The 14,807-nt window shown below is 45.3% G+C and overlaps 1 protein-coding gene across 8 annotated transcripts in view; it reads left to right on the top strand.

Annotated features, from left to right (window-relative positions):
• Positions 1–14,807, top strand: part of RIMKLB (ribosomal modification protein rimK like family member B) — an 81,832-nt gene that overhangs the window by 15,528 nt on the left and 51,497 nt on the right. For 5 of the 8 annotated variants that reach the window (XR_016213461.1, XR_016213457.1, XR_016213459.1 and 2 more), the window contains exon 1: positions 6,452–7,146. The exons of 1 other annotated variant lie outside the window; for it this stretch is intronic. The gene's annotated coding sequence lies outside the window, so the exon portion shown is untranslated. Of the gene's footprint in view, positions 1–6,365; positions 6,387–6,451; positions 7,147–14,807 lie in introns of those variants that run through there. 2 more of the 8 variants (XR_016213462.1, XR_016213464.1) reach the window with 2 other exon arrangements.

Here is a 14,807-nt window from a genome sequence, read left to right as displayed (position 1 = left end):
GTGGTGTAGTAGGTTAAGCCTCTGCCTTCAGTGTTGGTACCCCATGGGTGCTGGTTCATGTCCCTGTTGCTCCTCTTTTGATCCAGCTCTCTGCTTATGACCTGGGAAAGCCATGGAAGATGGCCCAAGTGCTTGGGCCCCTGCACCAACGTGGAGGACCCAGAAGAAAATCCTGGCTCCTGTCTTCAGATTGGCCTACCTTTGGCCATTATGGCCATTTGTGGAGTAAACCAGGGGATGGAAGACCTCTTCCTCCTTCTCTCCCTCTTTTTTTCTGTAACTCTGCCTCTCAAATTAATAAATAGAAATCTTAAAAAAAAAAAAAAAGCTTCAAACGGCAAATTTAGATGTCATATTCTAATCAGCTAATCTAACTGAAATGGCTAAGCAAGATGTGCATTTCAATATGGTCAAATGTACTTAATTCTAAACTCTGTTTAAGTTTGCTTATTGGGGAAGGTGCTGTAGCACAGTGGGTTAAACTTCCACTTGGGACTCCTGCATCGCATGTCACAGTGCCTGGGTTTGAGTCCCGCCTCCACTTCCTATCCAGCTTCCTGCTACCTATGCCTGGGTGGCAGCAGGTGATGGTGCAAGTATCTGGGTTTCTGTCACCAATATAGCAATATAGTAAGATCTGGATGAAGTACCCAGCCCCTGCTGTTGTAGGCCTCTGAGGAGTGAATCAGCAAATGGGAGATCTCTCTCTCCCTCTCTGCCATTCTGCCTTTCAAATAAGTACTTTTTTTTTTTTTTTAAGATTTTTATTTTATTTATTTGAGAGGTAGAGTTACAGATAGTGAGAGGGAAAGACAGAGAAAGGTCTTCCGTCCACTGGTTCACTCCCCAAATGGCCGCAACGGCCGGAGCTACACTGATCCAAAGCCAGAAGCCTCCTCTGGGTCTCCCATGTGGGTGCAGGGGCCCAAGGACCCCGGGCCATATTCCACTGCTTTCCCAGGCCATAGCAGACAGCTGGATTGGAAGAGGAGCAGCTGGGACTAGAACCGGCACCCATATGGAATGCTGATGCTGCAGGCGGAGGATTAACCTACTGCACCACAGCGCCGGTCCCTCAAATAATGTGCTTTTAAAAAATAATAAATCTCTTTACCTCGGATACACATTTGGATCCCTGGAGAGCTGTAGAAAAAAAAAAATCTGAGTCTTGGAACCAATCCCCTTGGATACTGTAATCATTAACTCATTTATTCCTTATGACAACTCAGTGAAGTGGGTTCCTATTTTTATCCTCACTTTTGCAGGTGGGCAGATGAAGATACAGACAGGTTAGGTTACTTCAGATCACATAGGTGGTGGAACTAGAAATCCGATCCAAGCCGTCTGGCCTCAGAAGTTGTCACCCTAGGTTATTTGACATCTTTGAAAGGACTCTCAGTACCCTGAGGAAAGTCAACAACAACAACAAAAAACACCAGACAATGGTACTATATAGGCAACAGATAAGGAGAAGAGTACTGAAAGGAAGTTGCTGTCCTGGGGTTACCTAGAAAGTGATGAAATTTATAAGAAGGCAAACTGGTTGGGACAGGCAATCTGCTAATCACAGACATTCAGATTTAATCAGTTTTGGAAGCTTTCCAGTGGATTCTAGTATGTCTAGGAATAAACACAGAAATCTGGGGAATGTTTTGGTTTAGACAAAGAATGAACCTGAATTTCATCTCAAAGATACCAATCATCTATGGAGTTGTTCTCACAGGGACAGGCAATAAATATGTATATCTATTATTACAACACATTTCCAAACCTTGTATATTTTGTCTTTGATTGTGATTTGATTATTTTGTATGTTAGTCTTGAATAATAATAGGCAATATTTATTGAGAACTTACCATGTTGTATATTATGGTTATCTCAATCCTTATAACTTAAGTAGTGTTAATATAATCTTTTTTTAAAAGATTTATTTATTTATTTATTTGAAAGGCAGAGTTTCAGAGAGGCAGAGAGTGAGGGAGAGAGGTCTTCCATCCACTGGTTCACTCCCCAGATGGCTGCAATGGCCAGAGCTGTGCACATCCAAAGCCAGGAGCCAGGAGCATCTTCCAGATCTCCCATGTTGGTATAGGGGCCCAAGGATTTGGACCTTCTTCTACTGCTTTCCCAGGCCATAGCAGAGAGCTGGATTGAAAGTGGAACAGCCAGGCTCGAACCAGTGCCCATATGGGATGCTGGCACTGCAGACGGCTTTACCTGCTTTGCCACATCGCCAGCCCGATGTACTCTTTATTTTGCTAATAGGAAAACTTGAGGTTTATAGAAGTTAAGCATCGACCCCCATGCAGCTAGTAAATAAAAGCAGAATTTAAAATCAGATTTATATGACTTCAGAGATGTTAGGTTAGCTATTGTGTCTTCCTAGGGGATTCAACTGGCTTGGAGTCTCTGAAGAATATTAACTCACTGGTTGATTAAGCCAAGGCAAGCTCTTTTAGATACTCTTGAGCATATGTGGCTACCTGTTATGATTTGTATAGGATTTGGCTTCCCCAAGTCATGCAGAAGTTTAAACCTCTAAATCTCAATCATTAATGGGTTGCTGGATTAAGGGTGGAGACCTGATCTAATTGTGGTACCTGGGAGGTGGGAGCTGGTAGGAAGTCTTTAGGTCACTGGGGGCTTGCCCCTTGAAGCAAATACTTGAGAGAGTCTTGGCTATGCAGTGTGCTGCCTGCTCTCTGATAATTAGCTTGCCATGTGATCCTCCCTTCACGTGATCCATCTGATGCCAGATGAATGGAGCCGCCTGATCTTGGAATGTGAACCTTCGAACTATAAGCTGAAATAAACCTTCTCCCTTTTAGAAGCTTCTCTCAAGTATTTCAGTTAAAGTATTGAAAAACTGGCTGAAGCTGGCTAATACACTACTGAAAGGAGATGTGAATCTCTACCTTCCTAAACATGTTACTCTTAAAGGCTTAAAGATTATGTTTGAATCTGTATATGGCCTTTCTGGACCTTAGTTTTCCAGTTTGAAAATTGTGAAAGTAATTTATGCAACATCAGGGCTTCATACAAAAATATGAAATATGAATTTATTCATGATTCATGTAAATGTATTTGATGACTATAATGATAATCTGAAATAAATCATACCATTGGCTTTGAAATACAGTTTGAGCATGGTAGATGATTAGTCTAGTGGTTAAGACATCTATGTCCCATATTGGAGTACCTGAGTTTGAGTCCTGGCTTTATTCCAGCTAATGCAGTCCCTGGGAGGGTGGTGACAACTCAAGAAATTGGATGCCTGACAACCTTGTGGGAGACCTGGATTGAATTCCTGTCTCCTAGCTTTGGCCCCAACCATTAAAGGCATTTAGGGAAAGAACCAGGAATGGGAGCTTACTGTTTCCATCTCTCAAATAAAAGCTTAAAAAAAAGTTTATGCTTTTTTTCCTTTCCTTTATTAGCTTAAGTCAAAAGCAATGTTTATATACATTAGGAATATTCCAAGATGTGTAAGTACATACTTTTATAGCAGTTCAATGAATGATAGCTTTTTTTTTTTTAAAGCGCTAGTAGCAAATGATACATAGGGAAACTGACATAGGGAAAAAGTTGCACAGAGGATCAATCATATTTAGTCTATTTTTTCAACCCCACTGTTACAGAATTCCATTCATGGTACCTATGTATCCCTAGAAAAAATGAGTTGTACTGGTCAAACTGTACATAAAGAATATTAGACTTTTTTTTTGACAGGCAGAGTGGACAGTGAGAGAGAGAGAGACAGAGAGAAAGGTCTTCCTTTGCCGTTGGTTCACCCTCCAATGGCTGCCACAGCCAGCATGCTGCGGCCAGCGCATCGTGCTGATCCGAAGCCAGGAGCCAGGTGCTTCTCCTGGTCTCCCATTCGGGTGCAGGGCCCAAGCACTTGGGCCATCTTCCACTGCACTCCCGGGCCACAGCAGAGAGCTGGACAAGAAGAAGAGGGGCAACCGGGACAGAATCCAGCGCCCCAACAGGGATTAGAACCTGTTGTGCCGGCGCCGCAGGCGGAGGATTAGCCTATTGAGCCGCGGCGCTGGCCAGAATATTAGACTATTAACTCACTTGCCACTGGCACTTTTAAAAAATATATTTATTTATAATTATATTTATTTTACAGAGAGAGGAGAGACACAAAGATCTTCCATCTGCTGGTTCACTCCCCAAATGGCTGCAACCAGGTAGAAGCCAAGAGCTTCTTCCAGGTCTCCCTCGTGGCTGCAGGGGCCCAAGCACTTGGGACATTTTCCACTGCTTTCCCAGGCACATTAACAGGGAGCTGGATCCGAAGTGAAACAGCCTGGACTTGACCCAGGGCCCATATGGGATGCCAGTGTGGCAGGTGGTGGCTTCAGCGGCTAAGCTACAATGCCAGCTCCTCTAGAGAGATTATATCGGATGATATGTGTAGATTGCATAGAAATACTATGTCATTTATATAGAGGACTTGAGCACTGGTGGTCTTGGCTACTCAGTGAGCATCCCAGAATCAATCCCTTTCAGATACTGAGGGACAACTGTCCTTATTAGGTCGTTTACTCCTTATGACAACTCAATGAAGTGGATAACTACTTTTGTCCTCACTTTTACAGTTGGGCAGATACACACAGGTTAGGTTACTTCAGAAGATCACATAGGTGGTGGGACTAGAAATCAGATCCAAGCTGTCTGGCTTCAGAATTTGTCACCCTAAAGTTACGTGACGTCTCTGAAAGGGCTCTCAGTACCCTGAGGAAAGTCAGCAAAAAAACAAAAACAAAAACCCAGACTGATGTTGGCACTATACAGGCAATAGATTGGGAAAGGAGTACTGAAAGGAAGTTGCTGGCCTACGGGTGTGTGATAAGTGGCTTCCAAGAAGGTAAACTGGTCAGGACTTACTGAATCTCATATCTGGGAATATCTGAATTCAAGTATTTGGAATGAATATTCCATATAAGTTAGGGAAGTCACCCACTGTCTTTGGGTTTATTCATGATCTAGAAATATAATGTAGCTGAATATACAGATTCTTAGCCTCCTTTGGACTATAATTTTATTTTTATAGAGTTGTAGAATTTACAAAACTCACTTAAATACATGATCTCATTCCAGAACGTATTCTATCTTTTTATAACAAAGGCTCAGAGAAATTAAGTAACTAACTTGACCAAGATTTACACTGGCTTCTTTGCCTTTTTTTTTTTTTTTTAAAGTAAAATATCCTTGTCTTATTACGGACAGACTATTCAAACCACCCCCTCTGAAAACAGCAGGTTCTGGCTTTTCCGGGAGCCCCCGAAAGAATACAAATTGGAATCTCCAGAAACAGCTCCGTCTCTGGAGGTGGGAGCCCACATCATGCGTGTCCGTGGGATCTGGGCAGCCTCTGAAGCCACGCAGCCCCCCTTGCCTCCACTCAAGGACTGGCTCTAGTTCACTGGCCCAGAAGGAGACCTCGGTCACTCGACCAGTCATGCCACCTCCATTTCATCCTCCTGCTAAGAATCCAAGCGGCCCCCGCCACTCTGCTGGGTGATTTTCCGACTCTGTCCGGACTATCCCGATAGCCACCGCGTGGCCTACCACAGCCCAGGAGGGTCCTCCAGGCAGCGTCCACTTCTTTCCTGGGAGCTGGCTTCCGCACAAGCTGCCCAAGCCTCTCTACATCTGCATCCCCCGCCTTGGCCTTCCTCTTACGGAGGGGAGTCCCCTTGTTGGGTGGGGTCCGTGGCCAACCCCATCTAGGCCAGGTTCCTGTCAGATGAGGCAGCCCTTATGGACTGTCCAGCATTGAGGGGGGCGGACGCTTCCGGTTGACCTTGTAACCGAACTTCTGCCTCAGGTCCTGCCCTCCTCCTCAGGCGTCGCGCCGCCCCGGGCGCTGGAGCTAACACGCGGCGCCTCTCTCTCTCTCCCTCTCTCTCCCTCTCTCTCTCTCTCTCTCTCGGCCACGCGGATTTCCTAGTGGCAGAGCTGGCCGAGTCCCCCTGCCTGTCTTTAAACAGGCTTTGAGCCCAGAGAATTTATGCTGTGGTTTGAAATTCGTCTTCTCACGTACAGAGGCATTGTCTTTCCTTCGTACGCGGCTAAGGGCTCTAGGGGGGTTCAGGCTCCCAGTGCCCCCATCTTTGCTTCCCGGCGAGGAGAGACCACTGCGAGGGTTCTAGGCGGTGGCCCTCGGAGAAGCAGGCAGGCGCGGATGATCGGGCAGCGCGGCGCGCCGCGCCGGGGAGGCAGGCTCGCAGGCTCGCGTCAGGGCACAAAGTCTGGCCGCATGGAGCCCGCGCAGGGAATGTGAGGCGGGGAGCGTACAACCGAAGGCACTCATTCCGCGGCTGCGAGTCGGCCACAAACCTCGGCCCCCGCCCCCTACCCGTTCCCCAGTCTCGGTGAGGACGGTTTGGGGGCGGGTGGGAAAGCGCGTCCTCGGAGCGCCCTCGCGCTCCCTTTGCAGCTCGCGCGCTCCATCGCCTCTCAGCGGCGGCCGGAGAGGCCGGCGATGGCTGCGGCGAGCGCGGACGAGGAGCCGGGAGGGCGGGTCTTGAGGCAGGTGTCAGATCCGCTCGGCGGGGTTCGGCGGGCCAGCCGGGCCCCCTCGCGCCGCCGGTCGTCGCCCCCCGCCCGCCGCGCCGCCGCGCCAGGAGGGCGGGGCCGGGGCGCGCGCTGGTCCTCTGCACGCGGCGCCTGGGTCTGGGGGAGTGCGGGGCGGTCTTCGCCGGCGCCGCGCGCTGCGTGTGTGCGTGTGTGTGTGTGTGTGTGTGTGTGAGTGAGTGAGAGAGAGAGAGAGAGAGAGGGAGCGAGAGAAAGCTAGAGAGAGAGGGAGCGGGGTCGCGCGCGCGCGCGGCAGGCGAGTGAGGGAACGAGGAGCGGCTGGGTGTGAGTGTGTGGGAGTGAGTGTGTGTGGGAGTGGGGGTGAGAGGGAGCAGGCCGACCGGGAGGCTGGGAGAAAGTGGGCGAGGGTGTGAAGGACGCCCGAGCTGGCAGGGGGAGCCGCGGTGGGCTGCGGAGAAAGGAGGCGGCTCCCGGCATCCCGACCCCCTCCCCCTCCTCTCCTTCTCCGACTTGCAGCCGGCTCGGCGGCCCGCGCTTCCACCGAGGCCCCAGCCCGGCTCCGCTGGCCCAGAGCGAGGGAGGAGCCGCCCGCGCCAGGTAAGCGGTCGGCTCGCTTTTCTCCCCCTGGGGAGGGAAGGGGCGGAGGCGCGCCCCCGGGAGTGGGCGAGTGCGGCCCCGTGGATTCGCCGACAATTGGGGGGGCTCGGCCAGGGCAGGGAACGGGGCCGTGCGCTCTCGGGGCCGGGGCTTGTGAAGGCCGGTGGTCGCCTCGGCTCGGGGCGGCGGGGGGCGACGCAGAACCTGGGCTTGGCTGGCGCCGGGAGGGGTCGGTCGGGCGCTGAGCGTGCGGCCGGGGGGACCGGGGTCGGAGGGAGGCGCGACCTCGGCGTGGAGGGACCGTGGTCGCCCTGGGGGTGGCTTGGGGGTGTGGTAGCCCTGGGAATGAATGCTCGTTGGAGTGGGCGCCGCCGCGGGCCGCCCTCAGGAGCGTGTCGTCTCCACGGCCCCTGCTGCCTCCCTCGGACCTGCCACGGTGTGACCGAGGGAGGACGACAATGTGGCGCTCGCCCTGCACTTACTACGTTTTAAACTCCGTATTTGTCTCCTTACGTGTGAATCGCAGGTAGTGTGACGGCCGTTCCCCCTCTGAATAGGAGGCGACCAAATAATTGCTTGGCGTTGGATAATTCTAAGCGGATGACCGAGATCTGAATACTCCCTCTCGGAGGGGAAAAAAATCCAAACCAGATAATAATAACCGGAGTGTTAGGTTCTTTCTTGGATCACAGACTTGTATTCCTACTATTTTACCCGACTCGTGTTTATGAATAGAGATGGGGCATTCATTCTGTTCTGGGAGTGGGGTTATTACACTAACTCGCCGATTGTAACTTCCATGTAAATGTTTCCGATGTGATATTATTTTCCCATTGATTATAGGTGTGTTCCCACGTCTTCGTAGAGTTGGGTTAAACTCTGAATCTATAGCAAATATTGAGTAGCCTAATATGCAACTATTTTCTTTTATGTGGGCTTGATATATTTATTTACGGACGTTCGTAATTATTAAATTAACATTTAGGTAATTGTTTTGTTCTTTCACAAAACAGAGTAGCCTAAACGTCATTTTAAAAAATGATTTCTTAAAAACAATTTGTCAAAATACTTCCTAAAGATACTCGTGTGGAATAAAACTGAAATTTTGTTAATTGAGGTTGAACATTGATATCCTACCTTTTAATATGTAAAGTTCTAAATTTAAAAACAGTCAAGTGATTTTCTAACAGTTAACTTTGTGTGCTATTTGCCTAGTGTGCCAAAGGGCTAGTCAATTAATCTTACATTCTTTTTTTTTTTTTTTTTTTTTTTTTTTTTTTTTTTTTTTTTTGACAGGCAGAGTGGACAGTGAGAGAGAGAGAGGCAGAGAGAAAGGTCTTCCTTTGCCGTTGGTTCACCTTCCAATGGCCACCGCGGCCGGCGCGCTGCTGCCGGCGCTCCGCGCTGATCCGAAGCCAGGAGCCAGCTGCTTCTCCTGGTCTCCCATGGGGTGCAGGACCCAAGCACTTGGGCCATCCTCCACTGCACTCCCGGGTCACAGCAGAGAGCTGGACTGGAAGAGGGGCAACCGGGACAGAATCCGGCGCCCCGACCGGGACTAGAACCCGGTGTGCCGGCGCCGCAAGGCGGAGGATTAGCCTAGTGAGCCGCGGCGCCAGCTAATCTTACATTTATTAGTGCTATTAATTTTCTTATTTCTTGTCACTGATTGAGTTGTTAGTTTGGCAACATGGCTGTTGACCCCCCCACCCCCACCCCATCTTTTTCTATCTTCTGTTTTTTTGCTTTGTTTTCTCTTACCATACCAGGTTCTGGAGTCCACTTGTCCTGGAAGGGGGCAGTCTGTGATTTTGAGAATAGAGCCAAGAAGGGGAACAGCAAATTCAGTCACATGCCATCCTCCACTCAATCAAGAGCCGCTTTTCTTTTTCTGCCTTAAGGAGCTGAGAATTTAAACCTTTAGCCCGTTGGCTACCAGCTAAAATTTCACTTATCCTAGTTTTACAGTGGATAGCAGCCCCGCCCTGGTTTCCTTAGAGTCCTTGTTGAATACATTCACGTTAAGTGGTAGCATCTGGTAGTGTAATTGGGCCCTTTTTTTCTTTTCCTCTTCTCTTGTTGTCCCCCTTTCCTCTCTAATAGGAAATAACCAGCAAAATCTTATATGCACCAGTCTTCCAGTATTAGTTGTTGGGGTATATGGAGAAACATATATTTTTAAAAACTTCCAATTCTTCCTGTCCTCAGTGTATACCCATCTGTACACATTATGTACCCACATGGGATTAGGTGCTGGTATAAATCATTAGATTTAATTCTCAAAGTAACATTGGTAGGGGCTGAGGGAAGGAGATAGAGCAGAATGTTTTCCACACCTAAGAAAGCAGCGGTAGCTTTTGTAGTCTTACTTTGGGGAGTAGATGTAGAGACAATAAACTGAGTGAAAAATTGAAGAACTTCCGTACCCCCAAGCAGCATGTGAAGAGAGAGAAAACCAAACAAAGAGAATGAGCTTTATTGTAGTTGCTTGCTGACCACTGTTTTGGGGGCACTTTGGTGATATGAATTTCTAGAGACTTTTTTTTTTTTAATTATTTATTTGAAAGGCAGAGTTACAGAGAAGCAGAGGCAGAGAGAGAGCTTCCATCTATTGGTTCACTTCCCAAATGGTTGCAACAGCTGGAGCTGGCTGATCCAAAGCCAGGAGCCAGGAGCTTCTTCCAGGTCTCCCATGCAGGTGCAGGGGCTCAAGGACTTGGGCCATCTTCTACTGCTTTCCCAGGCCATAGCAGAGAGCTGGATCAGAAGAGCAGCAGCTGGGTCTCAACCTGGTGCCCATATGGGATGCCAGCGCTGCAGATGATGGCTTTACCTGCTAAGCCACAGCACAGGTCCCATAAAGAGACAATTTTTATGGTAGGTTAGTTTGTAAAGAGTATCCTGCGCAAGATGTTAAGTCCTAAGCATATGAGAAAGGAACCTTTAGAAATTCTAATTGTTTTAAAATCTCAAAGAGGAGAAAGTTGTGATAGGAACAATGAAAAGAGTATTATTTGAACGTGTCAGCCATGCTGACATGTGCAGTTGTTTTAAGCAAGGTTGAGTAGGGAGATTAGGTACAGATGTTTGGGAAATTGTCTTTCATTACTTGGAATTTTCCTGCTTGTCATATTAAGGATTGTTAAATAATATAGTTCCTCCAAAAAATACCTGTGCATGATGTATTTTGGATTCCTGTGCCTTATTATCTGCAGAAAAGGACCGACTTTCTGGCTTGAAAGTAACCGAGGCCATACTGTTTTTTTTTTAATTATTTATTTATTTTTTTTATTTGACAGAGTTAGTGAGAGAGAGAGACAAAGGTCTTCCTTCCGTTGGTTCACCCCCCAAATGGCCGCTACGGCCGGAGCTACACCGATCTGAAGCCAGGAGACAGGTGCTTCCTCCTGGTCTCCGATGCGGGTGCAGGAGCCCAAGCACTTGGGCCATCCTCCACTGCCCTCCCAGGCCACAGCAGAGAGCTGGACTGAAAGAGGAGCAACCAGGACTAGGACCCGGCGCCCACATGGGGTGCCGGCGCTGCAGGCGGAGGATTAACCAAGTGAGCCATGGCACTGGTGCCTTTTTTTTTTTTTTTTTTAAAGATTTATTTATTTATTTGAAAAAGTTACACAGAGAGAGTAGGAGAGGCAGAGAGTCTTCTATCCTCTGGTTCACTCCCCAATTGGCCGCAACGACCGGAGCTGCACTGATCAGAAGCCAGGAGCTTCTTCCGGATCTTGCCATGTGGGTGCAGGGGCCCAAAGACTTGGGCCATCTTCTAGTGCTTTCCCGGGCCATAGCAGAGAGCTGGATTGGAAGTAGATTGGCCTGGACTTGAACTGGTGCCCATATGGGATGCCTGCACTGCAGGTGGGGGCTTTACCTACTATACCACAGTGCTGGTCCCCATACTGTTATTTTTAATGTGTGTGTTTTTTTTTTTAATATTTTTTCCTCTGAATTGGCTTTGAGGACAAAACCCCACAGCTTGCCAACTCTGTTCCCTTAGAAGCTTGTCTGCATTAATCCCATTTGCTTATATCTTTTTTCTTAATGAAGTTATGTTCTTATTTTTGTCTTTTCTCCTACCTTTAGCTGTTAACAAAGCTCATTCAGGACCAGTTGTCTGATGATGATGGAAAGTAGCATTATGCCTAATTTTTTTTTCTTAAAGAAAAATTGATTTTGACTGCTGCATTTACATCCTATGGGAATACACATTTGCTTGGTATTTAATATTGAGAATAGTTATTTTTTTGATACTCTTTTATAATGCAATTAACATACTCAAAATAATTCTTATCACTTAGCTTCTCAATTTGTTATATATCAGGTTCTATATTGCAGGTAAATTTGTTATATATCAGGTTCTATATTGCCTACTGGAGATAACCAGCAGAGTAAGGCCATTTTTTTTTTTTTTTTTTTTTTAAGATTTATTTGTTTGGTGCCAGTGCTGTGGTGTAGTGGGTAAAACCTACAGAGCCAGCATAGCATATGGGTACCGGTTCATGCTCCGCTTCTGATCCATCACTCTGCTATAATCTGGAAAACCAGTAGAAGATGGCTGAAGTGCTTGGGACCCTACACTCTTGTGGGAGACCTAGAAGAAGCTCCTAGCTTCCGGCTTTAGACTGGCCCAGCTGCGGCCATTGTGGCCATTTGGAGAGTGAACAAGTGGATGGAAGGTTCTTCTCTTTCCCTCTGCCTTTCTGTAATTTTGCCTTTCAAATAAACAAATAAATCTTAAGAAAAAGATTTGTTTATTTGAGCAGCAGAGTTAGAGAGGGAGATACAGAGAGATCTCCAATCTGCTGGTTCACTCCCTAAGTGGCTTCAACAAACTTTTTCCGAGTCTCCCACGGGGGTGGAGAGACCCAAGCACTTGGACCATTTTCCACTGCTTTCCCATGTCATTATCAGGGCGCTGGATCAGAAGTGGAGCAGCCGGGACTTGAACCGGTGCCCATGTAGGATCCAGAGGCAAAGACTTAACCTACTATGCCACAGCACAAGCCAGTTCTCTCAGTAGTATCTGAGAGAGTCTACTAAATTTTCATGAAATGTTTACCAATTTGTGAATTGATGAGTTGGGAAAACAAAAATCTATTTAAATAGTTATATCACTGATGACATTTTACTACCTTTATTCCCCCGAAACATGTAGTACATCAAGTTGTGACAAAAAAAAATTCAAAACTACTATTCCCTTAGAAAATATTTTTACCAAGTATTCGGTTTCTCACAGTTTTTTTTTTTTTTTCTTTACCTGCTGATACTGGCTTCATGTTCCTCTAAATTTAGAAGATCTCAAAGGGAACATGGAATTGCTATGTAAGATCAGGCTACATCTCTTTTTTTTACTCTGCTTTCCCATTTTGGGCAACATTTCAATTTGACACTTTATCAGAAAATTGCATCTTGAAAATTCATGCAGGTTTGCCCAAATAGCAGTGTTGGAATTTTTTGATGCTGCTGCTTTGGATTTCCGAGATGTTAACTTACTCCTTTGACATATGATTAATTAAGGTAGCCATATCTTTTAAGCCTTGAAAGCATGAGGAAATGAATAGCTCTAACTCCCTTTTCAAAGTATAGTAGTCTGGAAAGAAAGTTTGGAAGGAAGGCCTGACATCATGTTAAATGTGAGGAACTTTAAGCTATACTGTGCTTTGTATCAAGAATGCTTTTTTTCAGATTTTTTGCCATGTTCCAGAGATACTTTGAAGTTATTTTCCTCTGTTAAGTGAAATAATTATAGAAATTTTATTTGGATTCCAGATAAACTTTTTTTAAGTGTAGTAGGTTTTATTATGGATTATTTGGGGGAATTTTAGTAACTAAATTACAGGTAATTTTAAGTAAAAGGTATACTGTTTTTTGACTCTTTAGTTGGAAATGTAAATGTTTTGCAGTTAACCTAGGATTTTTTTCCTCTTCATAATTTTCTCTTTATTGTGGTAAAAAAAATTTACTATCTTAACTATTTATTAAATACATAGTTCAGTGGTATTAAGTACATTCATAGTGTTGTGTGCAGCCATCATTTATTTCCAGAACTCTTTTCATCTTATAAAGCTGAAATTCTATACCAATCACATAGCAACTCTGCATACCCCTAAGCCCCCAGACTCTGGCAACTAATGTGCTACTATCTATTCTGAATTTGGCTACTCTGGAGTTATATAGTATTTGTGACTGGCTTATTTCATCTAGTGTAGTATCATTAGGATTTGTCCATTTTATAGAATGTATTCGAATTTTATTTTTAAAGCTGAATATATTAATATTCCATTTTGTGTGTGTGTATCCCATTTTGCTTACTCATTTATCTGCCAGTGGACATTAGGATTGCTTCTACATTGTAGCTGTTGTAATGCTGCTATGAACATCAGTGTATAAATATTTATTTGAGACCCTGCTTTCAGTTCTTTTGGGTATTTACCCAGAAATGGAATTGCTAGATCATGGTATTAATTTTAATTTTTTAGGGAATGGTCATATTATTTCCACAGTGGCTGCCTCATTTTATATGCCCACCAACAGTGTAGAAAGATTCCTGTTTATCTACATCCTTGTCAACACTTGCTATATTCTGTTGCTTTTCTTTTATAGTAGCTGTCATAATGGGTGTGAGGTAGTCTCTCTCATTGAAGTTCTGATTTGCATTATCCATGATGATTTCTTACTCATGGTGTTTTAATATTTCATCATTTTTAGCTCTCTGAATACTGGGTCTGTTTGTTCTCCTTATAATGGTATCTTTAGGTGGAGTATACTGTAGGCACTCAGATATTAGTTATATGCATTACTTAACTGAATATTTAATCTTGTGTACTTAGTTTTCTTAGATTCTTAGTGTATCTGGGATTGTGACTAATTTTTTACTTTGAGCAGTTTTTTTTTTTTTTAAAGATTTATTTATTTTTATTTGAAAGTCAGTTACACAGAGAGAGGAGAGGCAGAGAGAGAGAGCGAGAGAGAGAGAGAGAGGTCTTCCATCTGATGGTTCACTCCTCAATTGGCCACAATGGCCGGAGCTGTGCCGATCAGGAGCCAGGAGCTTCTATCAGTATATTGAGTATTTTTTTAAAATTTTTATAAGTATGTATATATTTGAAAGATAGGATGACAGAGGAAGAGCCATTCAGTGATTCACTCCCCAAATGCCTACAGCAGCCAGGACTGGGTCATGCTGACAAGGAGCTTAGAACTCCATCTAGATCTTCTTGGGTGACAGGGGTCTGAGCACTTAAACTGTAAAGAAAAATCATTCAGTACCACTTTTCCTGACATGGAAAATTTGTTAGTGAGGTATGATAACAGTATAGTTGTTATGATAGGTTTCAGTGGCTGATAATACAAAGAATCCCCAAATATCAGTTATGAAATAAGATAGTAATTTCTTTCTCATGCAGAAGAGGTAGGTAGTGAGTACACATAGTGTTATGCAGGTAGATAGGCTGTGGTTCCACACAGTTGGGAGTTCAAGTTCTTTCTAGTGCCTAGCTGTGCCTTTTTTTTTTTTTTTTTTTTTTAAGATTTATTTATTTTACTTGAAGATCACAGTTACACAGAGAGAGGAGAGGCAGAGAGAGAGAGTCTTCCATCTGCTGGTTCACTCCCCAGATGGCCTCAACTGCTGGAGCTGTGCTGAC

The sequence above is a fragment of the Oryctolagus cuniculus genome, chromosome 9, assembly GCF_051225735.1.
Source record: "Oryctolagus cuniculus isolate XC-2025 breed Fujian yellow rabbit chromosome 9, ASM5122573v1, whole genome shotgun sequence".
Lineage (NCBI taxonomy): Eukaryota > Metazoa > Chordata > Mammalia > Lagomorpha > Leporidae > Oryctolagus > Oryctolagus cuniculus.
Note: the sequence above shows the minus strand (reverse complement) of the source record. Positions and strands in the feature narration are given on the sequence as shown.